This window comes from Anabrus simplex, chromosome 2 (genome assembly GCF_040414725.1).
Source record: "Anabrus simplex isolate iqAnaSimp1 chromosome 2, ASM4041472v1, whole genome shotgun sequence".
NCBI lineage: Eukaryota > Metazoa > Arthropoda > Insecta > Orthoptera > Tettigoniidae > Anabrus > Anabrus simplex.
In genome coordinates, this window is record NC_090266.1 from 378,364,497 (window position 1) to 378,384,516 (window position 20,020).

The 20,020-nt window shown below is 40.2% G+C and overlaps 1 protein-coding gene across 1 annotated transcript in view; it reads left to right on the forward strand.

The window, feature by feature from the left end:
- The window catches only part of Bruce (BIR repeat containing ubiquitin-conjugating enzyme), a 1,406,664-nt gene that overhangs the window by 564,435 nt on the left and 822,209 nt on the right, over positions 1-20,020 (forward strand). The window lies entirely within an intron of this gene.

Sequence of the window (20,020 nt, forward strand, 5' to 3'; positions counted from 1 at the left end):
CAGGTGAAAAGTTATTTGTTGCCAAAAGGCAACAGTATGCAGTAGAGGGTTAAGGTCATGGTCGCTTCTATCCCACTCATATCCCATCGTCACCGTAAGACCTATCTGTGTCAATGAGATCTGAAGCAATAGTGTTAAAAAAAAGCCCATGTTTTAAAACTATTGTGGGTGGCTGATGACATTTAGTTGGCTGATCTCAACAAAAGCCAGTAAGGTTCCCATTGTTGACGTATGAGAATACTGTGTGTTGTGAATGTCAATGGTAGTCTCGCAGAGGGTCTCTTCTTAGATGCTTTGTATCTTACTTTTATGAGAAATGCAATGCATTGTTATATTCTTGCAGAAACACAAAATTTTTACCAGGAATTTTTTATTATCTTTTAAATGGAAAGACCGTTGGATAATCCGATGACCACCTAGTCGAGAGGTGTATAATCGAGGTTCCACTGTAATAATTTAAGCCTATCAGTATGAAACTGAATACTTGCCTATTCTGCCACAGATTGCTGTTGAATCTACTAAAGTCCCCCAATGTCCCGTGTTGAGTGCGGTAACTTTTTTCTGCTGCCTCTCCCTGAAGATCTCATATGAAGAAGCCATAATAAGGTTTCTGTATTCCTTCAAAACATGAGATGCTTGTTTTTGGCCTAAAATTTTGTATTCAGTTAGTCACCAGAATGATTGCATTTTGTTTGTGTGATATTTTGAAGGGAATGCATGCACTGAAAGGAGCTCTAAGAGAAATTGTATATTCCCTGTTATTATTGTTAATGTAAATGATGTGAAGTAAAAGGTGAATCTCCAGAGTGTGTTTACAATAGAAAGAATCATGAAATATCCACAGTACCTTGCATGATGAACAGCCTGCATAAGCAGAAATGTTTCAGGAAGAAGAAGAAGACCTTGTCTGAATTAAGAAGAGATTGAGGTAGTCTCCTTATTGGGAAGTAAATTAAAATTAATACTCATTATATGGAGCCTCCGTGGCTCAGACGGCAGCGCGTCGGCCTCTCACCTCTGGATACCGTGGTTCAAATCCCGGTCACTTCATGTGAGATTTGTGCTGGACAAAGCGGAGGCGGGGCAGGTTTTTCTCCGGGTACTCCGGTTTTCCCTGTCATCTTTCATTCCAGCAACACTCTCCATTCTCATTTCATAGCATCTATCATTCATTAATAAATCAGTTTGGGAGTGGCGAGCCCATCATACTAACAGCCTATATCTGCTTCATTCATTACAACCCTGACCCAGTCAATGACTGGAAAACAGGTTGTAGGTTATCATTTTCATTCATTATATGAGGGCCATTCATGAAGAAATGAGCCAGAGGCTATAAAATGAAAACCGCAGAAAGTATCGTGATGCAGTTGCCTGCGGAAGAAGGTGTAGTCCCTATATGAGTGCCAAAATCCTAAACTTGCCCCCTAGAGGGACATGGGTGTACACCACATGACGACAGAGAGAGCACACGCATGCATAGATCGTCCACTGCAGCCAGTTGTACTGACAACAATGAAATGGTGGCTTCAAAAGAAGAGCGAATGGGTGTAGAACATTCCTGATGGCAGAAGCCATGAGGGGAACGAAAGTTCAGTGAAGAACAGCACAAATGTATGGAGAACGCTGCATGTCCGTTCCAAGGGTCAAAGCATGTCACAAGCAATTCAGGGAAGGACGGATACCATTGGCCGATGATACACGGTCTGGAATGCAAGACCATCTAGTTACAGTAGCGGCCAGTACCGCAGAGGATGGAGTGATCTTCGGAAACGTTCACGCCATCATTAAAGAAAGATGGAAATTTTGCTAAAAGCACGCCCAGTGGGCTTTTGTTCTCGATGCGATAATATTTTGGTGTAAATAAATATCACACGAGATGCATTCATTTCCTTGCATAAAACTACTTTATTGTCGCTACATCTATTCCTAAACAACACACAGTTATATACAATTACACATAACATCACACTATTAAGGGAAATACACTGAAGCAATTTACTATTGATTCTGTCAACTACATATATGAGCAAGTTCTCACACTGGCTATTCACTTTGCCATCACAAGGCAAGAATCAACTCACTCTAAACCACACTCTACATTCTCTTCGTACTGCACTGTTCCTCTCTGTCACTGTCTCACTGAATGACTGACTGAATTCACCATGGAGTCCAACTGACTCCCCCATGGAGCCCAACTGTGACTCCGAGTCCAACACTGACTGACTGTCGGCTTGTCAGTTCGATATATATACTGTTCGATAAACAGTCTAGAAATATCAATTTCTGGAAATGTTCTTGCAACCAATGTACAAAACTCTAAATAGAACACACAAGATACAATCACCGGGCTGAGTGGATCAGATGGTTGAGGCGCTGGCCTTCTGACCCCAACTTGGCAGGTTCAATCCTGGCTCAGTACGGTGGTATTTGAAGGTGCTCAAATAAGTCAGCCTCGTGTTGGTAGATTTACTGGTACGTAAAAGAACTTGTGCGGGACTAAATTCCGGCACCTTGGAGTCTCCGAAAACCGTAAAACTAGTTGATGGGACGTAAAGCAAATAACATTATTGTTATTACAAGATAAAATCGATTGACTGCCCTCTCGATTGGAGTAGATCAAAAGTGAATGTTCGAATACCGTTTATAAACACACATGGAGATGTCTACAACATTCCTAATGTTTCTACATGAATCTGGATAGTAAATCTGTACAGTAAGTTTCCAGAAACCTCCATATGTATAAGAATGATAGTGGATTATACCAAAAATATGAATATTACAGAGTTTTCTACAGTTTTCTACTACACAGATTTTGAGGTTTTACAAATGTACAATGCATATTTACAGAACATGGTCGAACTTAAACGTTTAATAAAAGATAATTATAATATATTAACAATTGAGTTTGTACAAACGTCCAATACACATTTACAGGGTATAGTCATACTTAGCATTTAATAAAAGATAATTTAAAGTATATTAAACATAATAATTGAAGATTTTACAAGAGTTAGGTTATATGTAGTGTGGCATACATAACGACAATTATCCTCCTTAAAACCTTCAATATCTATCCTGTGCATTCCTTACTCTAGGCCTTAAATTATATCTAGGTATCTTTTTATCTTCACCTCTCTTATCCTGCACGGTATGCGTCGGTGGTTGTTGATCTCCCATGAAGCCTGCATTCTCCTGAGCACCCGTACAGAGTGACGGCTGTTGGTCTCTCTCTTCAGTCTCTCTGCCTTCTTGTAGGGGCGAGGTAGTGCCTTCAATTCCGATGCATGGACCTTCGTCGGCGGTGTGGTTTTCAAGAGATACACACCATTTCCCAACTTCTTATCTACCTCGAAAGGCCTGAGCCACGTTGGAGCCATCCTTGCTTGAAACTTTTGAAGCTTTTTACTGAGAAGAAGGTTTCAATGAAAAACTAGCATTCCAGGTTTGAAGTATCTTTCCTCTGACATATCGTTATTCTCAGCTTCCCTCCTTGAATACTCTTCAGTTTGGCGGTGCATCTGTTGAATCTACTGCTGTTTCCTTGCATGCAATGTAACAGGATTCTCCAGTTCCTCTCTCTGTCGATGAAGTGCCAGTTGCCAGTTCTGTTGATGGGACATCCAAGGAAAAGTTCTGCAGGTGAGAAACCTGCGAAGCTGTTAACCCGCTGTCTGATGGCCAGAAGAGACTCTTGTAGGTATTGGTACCACTTGGTATGTTCTCTGTCAACCAAGTAGATCCGAAACATCTTCTTTAGCTCCTGGTTTCTTCATTCAGTGTGATTCACCTGCAGATGGTAGATCAGCGTAGTCCAGTGTTCACTTTGCCAATCCGACAAAGCTTGCAACCACTGTCTCGAGGTGAACCGGCTGCCATTGTCCGTGAGTAAACACCGAGGATACTCATACCAACTGAAGGCTTCCATCGTTAAGAGTTGTACGATATGTCCTGATGTAGCTTCAGAGATGGTGAAAGCTTCTACCCATCTAGTGAATAAATCGGTCATCAAGAGGATCCCAGTCTTCCCCTGAGATGTCCTGGCATAAGGTCCCATCAGGTCAAGGGCGAGAACCTCCCAAGGCTGATGCGGTCGGCGTCCTCTCAAACTTGTACTTGCTTTTTCTTGATATCCTGATGCATGTGTACCCAGAAGAAGCGTTGCCGAATCAAAGAACTGGTTTCCTTTTGACCAGGATGACCAGCTTCAGGATTATCGTGATATTTTCCTAATATACTCTTTATCTGAGACCTTGGAATAACAATGACTGGGGAGGATCCAGGCTGGTGGAAAATGTACTTAAGTGTACCATCTTTGAGTCGGAAATTCTTGCAACACATCTTAACTGAGCTGGAACAGATCAGCAATCAGGGCTGCGTTTGTTGATCCAGGACGCTGTTCTACTATAGGCCATGTCCTCAGTCTGCCACTTCCTTATTAGATCTAAATCAATCTCATCATTTCCTTGCTGGATAGCAAGAAGCACAGGGTCAGCTGGATACTTCCTACCTGGCCCAGGAATTTATCTCTCTGGTAATTCCGTAGTTGATTTTCGTCCGTCCTCAGGTTTTCTCGACAAATTCTCAGGAGTTTGATTGGTTACACGAGGAACATGACAAACTTCAAAGTTGAAATTAGCAAGAATCAAGGCCCATCGCATCAGTTAGGACTTAGTAACAGAAACTCTGTTCAACCATCAAAGTGGAGAGTTATCTGTAGAGAGTCTGAATTTCCTTCCTTCCAGATATCCTCTGAATTTCCCAACAGCGCATACAAACCGCTAAGGCCTCTCTCTCGGCTGTACAATAGTCATTCTCGGTATCAGACAGTTTCCTACTGGCATATTCAATAATATCCTTGCCTTCTCCTCTTTTCTTGTGGAATAGTACAGCTACGAGACCAGTGTCGCTCGCATCCATCCTCAAGCAGACCTCTCGGCTCATATTCAGACAAGTTAAACCTGGAGCATCACAAATGGCTCTTTTTATTTCCTGGAAGGCTGTCTCTTTCTTTTGGGTCCATTTAAATGGTATGTTTTTATTGAGGAGCTCAGTTAGCAGAGCAGCCTTTGTCTTGAAGTGTGGTATGAAGCTACTGTACCACCCACAGAGGCCTAAAATTTGATGTACTTGGCGTTTCGTACGAGGCCTTTCCTGTTCCTCAATGCCCCTATTCTTCTCAGCTCTTCTCTCCAAGCCCTCATCCGTCAACACATGACCCAGGTACTCAACAGAGCTTGATGCAGACTGACACTTCTTCACTTGGCAGGTAAGTCCGAGAATCCTTAACCTTTCTAAGACTCTAGCCTGGTGTTCCAGATGGTCCAAAAATGTCTTGCTGTACAGTAAGAAGGGTCTACCTATTCAATATCATGGTGATCAATTGTCAATACGGACCATAATAAGATTGGCACAATTGGCCCATGTATCTGGACAAAACTTCGCCAATCAGGCACAAAAAGGTGGCAGGAGACCGATGGGCATGACTCTGAATTGATGTAATCTTCTTGGTGAGGAAAGAGCAGTCGTACTCCGAGACTCTTCTTCGACTTCCATTTGCCAGTAGCCCGAATTCAAATCAAGGGTACTGAAGACCTTTGCCCCACTCACTTGCTTTATCAGATTTCGAAGATCTGATATTGTTGTTTACTTAATGCAGGTCTACACAAAATCAGTAGTCACTGTTTTTTTTTCTTAGGTGGTACTATCGGAGGAGCCCATCCTGATACTGAAGGTTCGATGAACCCTTGGTTTTTCCGGTTCAATCAACCCTTGGTTTTCCATTTCCTTGACTTTTTTCTACTACAAAATTTCATTAATCTGGGTTAAGTGGATAAGGACTTTGTTTAAGTGGAGCATTATCCTAACAAATTATTTTATGTTTTACAGTTATGGTAAATCCATTACTATCAGTAATAACCTCATGAAACCTGTTCAGTAATTTCTGGAGATCTTTCTTCTCTTCTAACCACAACAACCCTGTTTTCAGTTCGGTCAGTACATTGGTTTCCAAAGCTTCAGACTCAAAGGCTTTATTTTGTAACCATGCCAGCCTAATTCTACTTTTATTACCAAAGACTATTTAGTTTGCTGTATGATCTATCACTACCCCATATTTGGTTAGAAAATCATGTCGTACTATTATATCCGGTATAAAATCCTTGGCAACTTTGGCTGGTATATCTACGAGGTGTGGCAATTAAATAACGAGACTGCGCCCCTCCTACTCCGTGGTCGCATGGTGGGAGGTTGTCATTGGAATGTAGTTGACCTTGATCCTTCCTGACCAAGCGCACATGGTTTCGTCGTTCTACCTGTTTTAGTTTGCTTTTGAGACTTGGTTGTAGCGCATGCTGTTGTGTAGTCGTGCCACGATCATGGTGGACATAAAACTCGAGCAGCGCATTAACCTGAAATTCCTAGTGAAATTAAAGAAATCACCCACGTAATGTTTTCACAGGTTAAAGGAGGTGTTTGGTGACAATGCTATGTCACGTGCACGAGTGTTTGAGTGGCACAAACGGTTTTCTGAAGGTTGGGAAGAGGTTGAAGATGATGAACGTCCCGGACGACCTGCGACTGTCAGAAGTGAACGAAACGTCCAGAAAGTCAATGAAATTGTGCAGAAAGACCAACGTCAATACTACAAAGAAGTCCTAATCAAGCTAAGGGAAAGAGTAAGGAAGAAAATACCAGATGCATAGAAGAACAGCTCATGGATTCTTCACCAAGACAACACTCCAGCCCACAATGCCCTGTCTGTAAAGCAGTTTTTAGCTGACAAGTGCATTCCTGTGCTAGAACATCCTCCGTATTCGCCTGATCTTGCTCTATGTGACTTTTATCTCTTCTCAAAAGTGAAAAGTGTATTGAAGGGAACACATTTTCAGTCTGTGGAACACGTAAAATTAAAAACAGCAGAGTTGTTGCGCAGGGTGACAAAGGATGACCTACAGCATTGCTTCGAACAGTGGAAGGAACGTATCCAACGGCGTATAGATAGGGGAGGGGAGTATGTTGAAGGGGATAAAGTACATTGTAACTTTGTTTGCAATAAATCACATTTTTCACATCAGTCTCGTTATTTAATTGCCGCACCTCGTATTACTTCCTTGGAGCATTTGGCTTGAAGAAAGGTATAACCCTCAGTCTTGTAAATTATGCCATGGGGCTGCCCCCTTGACAGTTGCCGTCTTATGAGGACGAACAGGTTTTGTTAATCATTCTATATTCATGTTCACAAATGAGTGTGAAGCTTGAGTGTCAAGGATAGCAACGAAAGGTTTGTCATTAAATGTCAAATTAATGGCCAGATAGGATGGATTAAGTCTATCCCTGCCTTAAATTTGACCAATATATTTACTTTTTAGCCAAGTGTAATTTGCATGGGGCTTCTTCATTCTTTCAGAACCATCCTTGCCCCAACTTGAACAGTTCCAGTCTAGTTTTCCGGGTAATGGTCTCTCGAATGTCCAATCTGCCCACATCTGTAGCATTTCCGGGATTCCTGTGTAGTTGAGTTTTTCGTCTTTGAGGCATGATAACTTGTCTCCTCATCTAGTTTTGCTACGATGTGATGGAGCTCTCCAAATTTTTTGGCTGTGCCACCTTGACAAACGAGTGCACATTATCATGTATCAGTTCAGTTGTATAAGGGACACTCATGTCAGTGTCCTTTCCCTCATGGACTCTCTGAAAGAGATGGAGTATTTGAAATACGAAGACTCCCGCTCTCATTCCAGTGGGTTGTGTCTTGGTTAGGAACATTTTTTGGACAGCCTCTGAGTCAAACCTCTGGACGAATTCTTTCTTGAATTCTTCCCAGTCAAGACTATGCCCTCCAATATTCTTCCACAATGCCCCTGCTGACCCCATTTGTTGTTGACTGACAGTCTGTAAATATATTTCTGTTGGTATATTTGTCCTACAAAGTAGGGATTCCGATGTTTTCAGAAACGTTTTAGGGCACTCCTCAAGCCTACCATGAAATTTCGGTAGGCTGTCATTAACACGTTCAATGCGGATCACGCGCTGGACGCATGTCGCTACGTTATAAGCACGTGCGGAGCACACGCCTAGCGCGTCATGGGACGGTTGCTAGGAAATGTGAATCACAGGTTTCCACCCTGGTAAGAAAGTCTCTGATTGTCATCCCGCACATCGTGTAAGTCCAATCTACTAGCAGATTAATCCGTAGCCATATTTGCGCATGCGTATTCTGTTTCCCGCGTATTTCCTTTCCCGAATTGTCGTCATACATGATCATTCATTAATGGGATCTTTGAGCAGCAAGCCCACTTCAATTCGAGGCAAGACACTGCATTTTCTGTTTATTATTACTTCAAGAGAATTACAAGTGATTCCGCTTTTGAAATAAATACGGTAAATTCCATTACTACAATATGTTCAGTAAAAGAACGAAACTTTTAATTGTCCTTTATTCCTGCATCATATTTGTAGGTAACTTGAAATAACGTGCAGTAATCATTTTTGACTGCGTCGTGATGCTTATCATTTTTTTATTTATTTATTTATTTTTATTTTTTTTAAATTTTTTTTTGCAGATGGCCAACAATGTGGTTTCTTCATCGTTACGAGACCCATCCATTTAGCCAAAGTGTTTCATTTTTGTTTGTCAAATTCTGTAATAGAGAAGTGTAAATTTGAATATATTTATGTACGTAACATACTTTATGCATTTCTTTGCTATCTGCGGTAAATAATGCACAGTAATCTACCAACGCGCGTGGCACGTGATCCGTCTAGTGACCAGTATTACTTCTCGATTTCAACTACCGTGCGGGTCGCGCACCAGGCACGTGAGTGGGATAAGTCCACGAGTTCGATAGAACTCGTCCTACCAACATACAAAACTTCGATAATTACAACTTTTAAAGAGTCCCACACAAATATTTTGTTCAGGTTGGCGGGTATGTCACGCTCTGCTAATACGCAGTGAATGTGTTGATTACTCTGGGGTCATCAGGTATCCAAAAGGGAGACTTGTACTCATGCCAACTTGGTTACTGTCTATACAGGTTTTCTTTTCGAGGGTTGAAATTTTACTGTTTACCTTCGATTCAAACTCCTTAAATTTCTGGTCTATGTTAGTTTTAAAATCCTTGGATTCTCACTCAATTTCTTCAGTCTTTTCCCTCCCCACTTTATTTTCTTTAGAATGCATATCGTCTTTACTTTAACTGTACCTGATTCTAAGCTGCTGATTTTATCATTAATTACTGAAATATTTTCTTTGACATCTTTGTCCAAAGAATTGATTTGGTCCATTATTTCTTGAGACTGGGCCTCTATTTTTCCTTCGAGTTTTTCGGACTGGGCCTGAATCAAAGAAGTTAATTGTGCGAACATAGCGCTTACCTGGTTGTTAGCTTCTTCCTCTGAGGTATCTTTGAAGTTAAAACTATTTGCGTCCTCCTCGTCCAACAAATATGGGTAATGGTTTGTTGATGGGGAACATTCATAACTTGAAGTATTCCTTTTCATCAGATGTAGTGATCTTTTGTTTAGTTTGAAGTAAATATCTCAAAAGAAAATATTTGAAGTAAATTATTGAGAAAAGAAGGGAATCTAGAAGATTGAGATTAATATACAGCTATATGAGACTCACTTGTATGTTCCACGTAAATTGTGTGCACTTGGTACGGACTACACCACCAGATTGACAGTTGAGAGGGAGCAGGAGCACAGCTTATGATGGCAGGGGCTGAAGGAGGGATGTATGAGGAGGGGCGGGTTATGATGTTCAATACCCCCTTCAACACATCATTACCCATATTAGTATTGTACGAAACATAATTTATAAACCAAGTGGCTCGTCTATACAAATGGGGAATGCCAAGTCCCTGATCAACTCAGGAACATTTGGTTGCTGTAGGAGCGACGACATAGTTCAGCACCAACCACAGCAGTTTTTTGATGTGTCATTCGATTTCAATTTTGGATGTGTTATCGGACTTCATCAATGTTTTAAATTTAGATTGTAAATTGAGACATACCAGATTGGTTACTTTATTATTGGTTGTATGTGAGCACATGTTTTTTTCCAATTGGCTCGAGGCTGAAGATGACCCAGTGTATATGGGGTCAAAACTAGTGCCAATTATATAGGACACTGTACAAGCTAATGGTATTGAATAGGTGGACCCTTCTGTACCCTTTGATAGTGATCACTTGTCAATAAGGACCATGATGAAATTCATAACGCTCGATAGCTGCAGTCGCTTAAGTAGGACCATGATGAAATTCATAACGCTCGATAGCTGCAGTCGCTTAAGTACGGCCAGTATCCAGTTTTCGGGAGATAGTAGGTTCGAACCCCACTGTCGGCAGCCCTGAAAATGGTTTTCCGTGGTTTCCCATTTTCACATCAGGCAAATGCTGGGGCTGTACCTTCATTAAGGCCACGGCCGCTTCCTTCCCACTCCTAGCCCTTCCCTGTCCCATCGTCGCCATAAGACCTATCTGTGTCGGTGCGACGTAAAGCAACTAGCAAAAGGAAATTCATAACTTACGATATATACTGTTCGACAAGCAGTCTAGAAATATCGCCTTCTGGAAATATCCTTGCAACCAAGTTGCAATAATCTAAATCAGGGCCTCTCAGAGTGCATGGTGCAAGAAACGACTTTGCTTGGTTGACCAGAGTGCAGACCCCCACTCCTCGATTTGGAGCAATAGCGATGTCTCTCTCTTTCCCCACGCCTGTCTCCCTCTCCCTCACTGCTCCGTAGCGCTCCAAATCGGAGCCGAGTAGCCTAGAGATGAAGCGTTGGTCCGAGCCAGATGGGACCGATGCACTGTGCACAAAAACTCTGCGCGCCTCAATTTGCACACATGAGATTTTGGGCGTTTGAGAGGCCCTGCTCTAAATGAAAAACAAAAGGGACAGTTGTTCGACCGGCCTCTCAATTAGAGTAGATCAAACTGAAATATTTTATTATCGTTTATAAACACACATGGACATGTAGACATGTTGTAGACAACATTCCTAATGTTTCTGCATGAATCTGGATAATAAATCATTATAGTAAGTTTCTAGAAACCTCAACATGTATCAGAATGATAGTGGATTATACCCAAAATATGAATATTACAGAGTTTTCTACATATTTACAGAATATGGTCGTACCGTACTTAATATTTAGTAAAAGGTTATTCCTATATATTAACAATACATATTTGAGGTTGTACAAACGTACAATCATATTTGCAGGGTATAGTCGTACTTAGCATTTAATAAAAGTTAATTAAAATATATTAAACGTAATAGTTGAAGGTTTCACAAGAGTTAGGTTATGTGTAGGATGGCATACATATGACAGGGTGCCTCACATTATTCAACCAGCACAGGAAGCCTGTCGATTGGACCTCTCTCTTGAACATCTGCTGCGCTATGCCATTGAACAGAATGGGTTCCTGTCGTGAATGATCGCTGGAGAAGAGATATCGTTTCATCACTTCAAACCAGAGTCAAATCGACAAAGTCTCCAGTGGAAGTATGCAGGGTTGCTGCTACCCAAAAATTCCAAAGTGAGCTAAAGAAGGCTCTGAGAGACAAACGATTTACCTCATACGACGACGTCAAGGAGTACGTTCGGAACTGGTTCACAATGCAGCCCCAGGAATTTTACGAGACAGCCATTCACTGCCTTGTGTCGCAGTGGGACAAGTTCCTCAACAGTGCTGTGCAATACCTTTGATATAACGGTACAGGTTTACATTTTATAGCCTACCGGGCGAGTTGGCCGTGCGCTAGAGGCGCGCGGCTGTGAGCTTGCATCCGGGAGATAGTAGGTTCGAATCCCACTATCGGCAGCCCTGAAGATGGTTTTCCGTGGTTTCCCATTTTCACACCAGGCAAATGCTGGGGCTGTACCTTAATTAAGGCCATGGCCACTTCCTTCCAACTCCTAGGCCTTTCCTATCCCATCGTCGCCATAAAACCTATCTGTGTCGGTGCGACGTAAAAAACCCCTAGCAAAAAAACAAATTTTATAGCCTCTGGGTCGTTTCTTTTTGAATGGTCCTTATAAAATACATCAATGTAAATCATAGCACGTGAAGCTAAGAGGTTTTGATTTTTATGTAGAGTAGGTTTTACTGAATAAGGTAATATTACTAAAGGTGTTTTTTCCCTCAATCAGCGATTGAAACTGAAAAGTTAATGTTGTTCTTATCTAAAATCTGTTAATACAGGTTTGTACATGGCTGTTGTAAGAATATTTTCAAATCGCAAAATGCAAATTTTAACATCAGATTAATTTTCACTAAGTTTATAAAAGAACACAATTTTTATGTCTACTTAAAAACGAATCTAATAAATATAAATTAATATACAATCCACTTAATATAACTAATCATGAATTAAATATAATCCTTTGTAAAATTAAAACTATGCAAAAACACTTGTTGTGCATGCGACTCCTACTCCTTCCATGGCAATGCATGCACAAGCAATGACAGCTTGCTCTGGCTCCTTCATTGTCCCATTCTCTGTGAGCAGGATACTATGGAATGTTGGTCAGTGCGATAATAGTACATACAACATGTGGAGGATATATGCTGAAAGATTGGGTTTCCTTATCCGATAGGCCAAATGAATTCATACAAGAAGGTTTCTTCTGTTGGGAACTAGATTGATCTGCAAGTATTGCAAGTGTCTTCTTGCCTATAAGTGGAAGATGCACCTAATAAACACTGTTTGTTGGAAAAACACACTCAAACAAAAAAATATGTGTTGAACCAACAGAGTGCAACCTTGAGAGAAACATTTGATGTAGGAGAACAGGCAAAAACTTTGAGAAAGAAGAATTCATTCTGGAAACTACAGAATCATTTGTTAAAGGGGATATTCGAATTGAAAAATTGGATCATACAGCCATTCAAGAAAGGATGGCCGGGCATGTTTGTGGAAGTGGTAACCTGCCATCACCAAATAGAATTAGTCAGTATTACATTCCATTGAAATGAACTGAGAAACTGGAGTGTGTCAGAGACAAGGATCTGAGCATTTTCTTTACCTGGGTTTTTTACATTTTATTTCATCCCATTGTAGTTGCTACAGTACTAAGGACTCACTTAGCAATATCAGTGGATCTTGGTGAAAAAAGTGCCTGTTGTGCTAATGCTGTGTTGAAACCATTCCTGGTTACGCAATTAAGAAAATGTGCAGGGAGTTGTAATGTGCTCGGCTACTTACATGACAGTGTGTCCAGACACTCCAGGGTCTAAGGGAAGAGCCGAGACATATACAATGCTGGGTTTACGAAATCAACCTGATCTGAAATATATGGTAATACAAATTGGATGAGATTAACACTGCAGTAGTGAAAACCAAGAATGCATTACTGAATAGAAGTAAAAGAAAGTTGAAGTATATTTCATTCCATAAGGAAAAATATGAAGGCACTGAGAATGAGGATGAAATTACCATGTTTCCTATATCCAGTTCTACCTGTTGGAATTCATTGTTTAAATCAATAATATATATTTTGTTGCTCAAGGAAACAAATGGCTATGTGACAGTAAAGTTTTCATTTTACAGTTTATTTCCTGCAATAATAGTTTATCTCCACTTCATTTGCATAATGACCTAATCTTACCCAGTGTTACGTAATGTCCATGAGCTTGAGATTATCTTAATCACTATATTTTCTACACATCTTCCAACTATCTTCAGCATATACCGTCACCTTTCCTCAAAAATAGAAAATTAGCTTTTATAATTGCAAGATCATCATATCTATAATGATCTATCTATTGTTAGAAATCAGAATTTTCCAAGCAGTGTCTGGGTACTTAGTTTGGCAATAAAACATAAAATGAATGGCAGTCAACTTGCAGAATGATTTTCGGTTCTTCTTGGTGTCTGCACTTTGTTCCCTTGATTTTTCATTCTCTCTGGTTAAAGGACAGGAAACAACACTGGATGTGGAACCAATCTAAGCATCTAGGAAGTAGCTGGAACTCTTCATCAAAGCTAATTTTGTAGCGAATAAGCCCAGATGGGTCATACCTTACAACAATCAGACCCGTATCACTTCTGTCTTTAACGAAACAACATAGACGAATAAGTCATATATTGTGGTTTCCTTTCTTGCATAATCCTTAAAGAAGGTGTGCTGGAATTATACTAGGAATCACATAAGGTTTCTCATTTTTTGTAATTGCTCATCACTAGGGTGCAAATTTATAGGTAATAAAAATGCTTAAAAGAGGCACGCAAAAAGGCACTGAAAAAAAAGTACCCTGTAAATAAGCACTTTAATAAGCACCAAAAATTCAATAAATTACACAAAATTAAACAAAATTTTAAAAAATGGGTAATAACTTAGAGAAAATAGATCATTATAATAACACTTCTGGTTTAATTCCCAATATACTAATAGTATTCCATCTAAGACACCCTCCACACAACTTTTATTGCAATAGATTATCACATATTTTTCAAGATTTTCTAAAGTGCAACCTCTTCTTTTGTCTCCCAAAAAATTTGTATAGCAAGATAAACTTCTTTACGACTCATGTGAAGTTATTGAACAGAATGTCATTGCAACAATTTCACATGGAATTCTCCTGCCTGAGCAGTAGCTTCAGCCTAACATATGGTCACCACATGGTGCCAGATTACTATAATAACATAGTAACAGTTCGTAAGAACATAATAGCAGTAACACAAAATGTAAACACAGATAAAATGTAACAATCAAGACCACCTCCTTATATAGGTGCCTTTCAAGTCATTATTATAATCATAATCGTATAATAATAATAATAATAATAATAATAATAATAATAATAATAGTAATAATAATAATTCGAGCTCAATACTTGCATTATTTACCCATGGGTGAGAGAATAATCTTTTCAAGCTCTATCAGTTTGTCACATTTGCGTCAATATTCCCCCTATAACTTGAAGCAGTTTCCACAGTCTGTCATACTCGTCGACTTTGCCGTTGTTGTAGATTGTATCTTCTCTCTTCCTCAACGTCTCTTGATGTGCTCTCCTCCTCTTGACTGGATTGTGTCGTGTCAGGAGTCGGGGTTGCCTCTTCCTCGATGTTAGTCGATGCATTCTCCCCATGACCAGACTGAGCTGTGTCATTAGTAGCCTTTCCTCCAGGTGGACCTGTGGTAGTACCAGGCTTACTCTGTCTGCACAACGGTTGGGTGACTCACCACAACTCCAGTGCATGGACCTTGACAGGAGGGTTGGTCTTTAGTAAGTAGACCTCATGGCACAGCTGCTTATCCACCTCGCCGGGACCAACCCACTTAGGTGTGATACCTGCGTGAAACCCTCCAATCTTATTACTGACTGGGTGGTTACGTCACAGTACTTGTTGGCCTGGTAGGAAGATCTTGGTCTCTTTGACATTCTGAGCCTTGGCCTGCGTAAAGGATCTCTTCTCGGCCAAAGCTTGCTTCTCATTGCTGTCCTGCTGCTGCTGCTGCTGCTGCCACTCTGCAAGGGAAACAGCTGCATCATCTTGACCAGAAGTGGGTGGTGGACGAATCTCCCAATCTCCGGTGCCATATAGCTGTCGACCAAGGAACAGCTACCCTGCGGAATAGCCGTTGAAATGGTTGATGCATCGTCGCAGGGCAAAGAGTGACTGCGGTATCTGACGGTTCCACAGTCGATGTTCTTTGTGCATCAGGTGGACCTGTAGCATCCTTTCAGCTCCTGGTTCCCTCATTCCGTTGGATTGACCCTTGGGATGTAGATAGGGGTGGTCAAGTGCTCCACACCCCTTTCTGTCATCATTTGTTGCCACTTCCTTGATGTGGACTGACTCCCGTTGTCTGACAACACACCGTTGGTAACCGTAGCAGCTGAATACCTCATCTTGTAGAAGGCTGGTGATGCGTCCCGTCGTGGCTTCAGGTATCGGAAAGGCCTCAGTCAATCTTGTAAAGAGGTTGGTGATTACTAGGTGTCTTGTTTTATGCCATGGTGTTCTAGGGTAAGGACTCATCATGCCCAGTGCTATGACCTCCCAAGGACATGCGGCCGTCTTCCTCGTTGACTGGAATCTGCCTTCCTGTTGCTCGCCTTGGTGCAGGCACAGATGTAGCACCCCTTCAAGTAGTCCAAGATGTCCTTCCGCATGTTGACCAGTGGAATCTTCGTCGGATAGACTGATTCGTCTCTTCGCCTCCTGGTTGTCCGGCTTCATTGATGTCGTGGAACTGCTCGAGGATGTCCGTCGTGTGCTGTCTGGGGATCACCACTACTGCAGGTGTGTCGGAGAGGTGCGACCTGTACATAAGAGTCCTCGTCAGCCCAGAAGTTCGTGTAGCACATCTTGAATTCGCTTGGGACGAGTCGAATATCGGTGTTCTGTCTCCTAATCCACTGTGTTGTTGTCCTACAGGGACACTGTTGATTGCTCCCAGATCAAGTTCCTTCTTGATGGATGCCATTGTTAAAATTGAATGAAGGTTCCACCTATTCAATACTATATATGTTGTGTAAGATATTAGTTTACTACATGCTATTTATTCACAGTACCGGTTTTGACACGTAAGATAGTCATCTTCAGCCTAAAATTGCAAACTGGGCGAGTAACATATTATATTACCATTAACAATATGTGTTCCATGTATATGTATGTATGTTGGGTATTCAGCCCGAAGGCTGGTTTGATCCTCTACAGCTCCACCAACAGCTGTCATAGATAGCCTATGTGGTCACTGAAGAGGCATACTAGGGGAATGTGGAGTGAGGTAGTTTCCTGTTTCTTTCCTCACTAAGCCAGAAGTTGCTATTACATATCAGTTTGCCAAGCCCACTGAAATGCATGCACCAACCGACCCTATGAGTGATATTTTCACATCATTCATAACAGGGACTGGCTGCATAAGGAACGGTATTACTAGAATCGCTCATACCTCGATCACTTTCATATTGTCAAAGCCAAGGATGAGACTGAGGCAGGTCAATGAAAGTAACAAATTTATTCTAGCCCATACCAAAGACATAGTGCACTGTGAACACTACATCCCGCCAGCAAAGTCATATATGTACAATATGGTACAAAATCCATATAACAACAATTTCGCACTTAAAAATGAAAGGTAGGTAAAATATATGGTGGTGTTTTGCAACGCATTGCAGGTGTAATACTCTTTTATGGTTGTGAAACTGTTGATGATGTTATGCACTCAATATTGGGTTGATAATATATGAGTTTAACATCTTGATGTACATATTAAAATGCTGAAGTAAGATTAAAGTCCACTTCTCTGTTGATTTCAGTAGAGATATATGTCCAAGTCCAATAGTCTATATGATTAACAAGGTCTTCTAATAATTAACTATTTACAACCGGCACATAATAAGTGGTGGATTGAATGTGATCTTAGTTGGACTAAAATTGTCACAGTTCAGTGTGGATAGTGTAACCTAAAAAGAAGAAAGAAAACTGATTAGATGAATAAATTAAAATGGGGCAAGACAAATTTGTGGCCGTGTGTACAGGAATATGGGACTCACCTTGTTCAGCGTGCTTGTTGTTTGTTATGTGGAGAGGAGATGTAGACTGAGCGTGTGTAGGCATGGGTAAGTCAGATATGTGGGAAAGGGAGAAGGGGAAGGATTAGGGGTGGGAGGGCAGTGTTTAAGGCGGGTCAAGGGGGCGATGTGGTGGTAGCGTGCACCACGAGATAGTATTGTGCAAAGCGTAAAAGATCAATCGCTAATGCTTTTAAAGACTTTGATAAAAAAATCGAAGAGGATGTTAGGTTTTTCTGAAATTTCATTAAAGTTTACATTGGGGTGAAAAATTGGTCCAGATGAATAAAACAGTTTTCTGTAACGTCGAGTAAGGGGCCTTTGTTTATATTCTTAAGAATTTCCAAGTCCTGATCTATAGTGCTGAAACTATGTTTTGAGTCATGAATGTGTTGGCTTATTGCCAAAAACCTGTTGTACTTGATGGCATTGACGTGCTCCAAATATCTAATTTTAAAACTTCTTCCGGTCTGCCCAAAATATGAAGAAAAACAGTTATTGGATTTAAAGCGATAGATGCCTGACTTTGCAAAGATGTTGGATTTGTTTATTGACTTAGAATTATGCACTATTTCCGTATTTCTGTTGTTAATTCTGTATGAAATTTTGGTGTTGTGTTTCTTTGACTATAATGTATATGCTTTTATTGAAGGTGAAAGTGGAATATACAGTGGGGTTTTATCTTTTTTTCTTTTTTTTTTTTTATGTTGACTTTGGTTGACGTTTGCATTTGTTAATAATTCATTCTATGAATGAGGAGTTGTATCCGTTATATTTGGCAAGGAAACAAATAGTATTAAATTCTTTCTCTAGGTTTTCTTTAGATAACGCTATTTTTAACGCTCGGTCTACCATACTGTAATAAGTGGCGCATGTATGTGTATGTGGATGTGTAGAGTCCTTCCTGAAGGTTGTCGCTGTTTGCATAGATTTTCTGTAAACTTTGTATTTTGTATTTATCACACCTACTGAACCTTGTTTATGCACATTACCTATAGTAGATGCTCTAGCCTTTGACCATAAGTTAGTTTTATGGCTGTCATGTCATACCCCATTACTTGCCAAGCATTTCAGAGTTGCTGGCACAGGGTTTAGAGGCTGAGACTGTCAAGTGCTGACTTTCTCTACCTAAATTAGTAGGTTCTATTCAAGATGTTCAAAATATGTCTGCCTCATGCTGGGGGATTTACCAGCATGATACATAAGAATTCCTTTGGAATGAAATTCCAGTACTGCAGTGTGGCAGTATGAGTTACTCCTCTGCACTGGATAGGTATATAAAGCCACGTGATAGTGAACGAGTGTACTGTTTGAACAATGGGGCAAGGGTGTATTTCAATCCAAGCCATTTGGCATTATTGAAAGTATCATAGTTTACTTCTGAGAAAGCGGAACTAGCTCTTCATATATTTTAATTTTTCTCAGACCGAATGGCTGTTCATTCGGTGACATAATGAGGCTTATTGATATTGTTGTTATGCAGCTGTTGTAGGTTATGATCCGTAATGATGCCTATAGACTTCTTTGTTTTTGGTGTCCCTGTACATCATTGATTTGAGATTAAGACATCAGGAACTGCCCTCATCACTGCTGTATTGCTGTTTTTGAGTCATTATATGTAGTCTTGCATTTTTTCATTGGGGATTTGACCCATTGAAATGCCCTTGTCTAATGTATTGCATTGTAAATCTCCGTGTAGTATGCATGCATGTAGTGTGCATGCTTCTAATGTTGTTATGTATTGACAAAGAAAGAATTAATATATTTGACTTTACACTGGTTCAGATTTGTTCATTAAAAAAAAAAAAAAAAAAAAAAAAAAAATTCACTGGAAAATATGCAGTGGATTTACAGTTATGAGTGCTAAACAAAATCTTGGCTGAAAGTTGTGCTATTGTGGCCTAATCAGTTCATTTCCCGAGTTAAATGTGTTTTATTTTTATCTATTTAACAGTTGGTGGAAGTATACTATTGCATTTTGTAGGAGTCCTCTAGCTCTACACTTACAACTGATCATTTATTCTTGCTTTTGCATTTATCTTTCTTTTACATTTATTAGTATAATATCTGTTGTAGGAATGAAACATGCCAAGAAGAATGATATCTTGCCTTCTCTTAATGGCGTTTTCATGTATTTTCACAGGTTCCACATTGAACTGAGAAACATAAGTTTTACAAACATCTTAAGAAGCCAATTAAATGTTTCCACCTCATAGGCCTAGGACGTAGAAGATTTTTTCCAGAAAATTCTATCTGGCAAACCTTCACAATTTTCAAGATGGTTCTGCATTAAACACACTGCAGTTGAAAGTATCACAATATTTCATAAAGCAAATTGCCCATCAAATTTAAGGACTCTATAATTGCTTGTCCATAAGGATATCATTTAACTAAGGAACTTTTTATTACGTTTGACTCGCAAGTCTTTTACTTGTGATAATAGTTTTTAATGTGTCTAGGTTTTATTGTAGATTTTTGTGTGTTT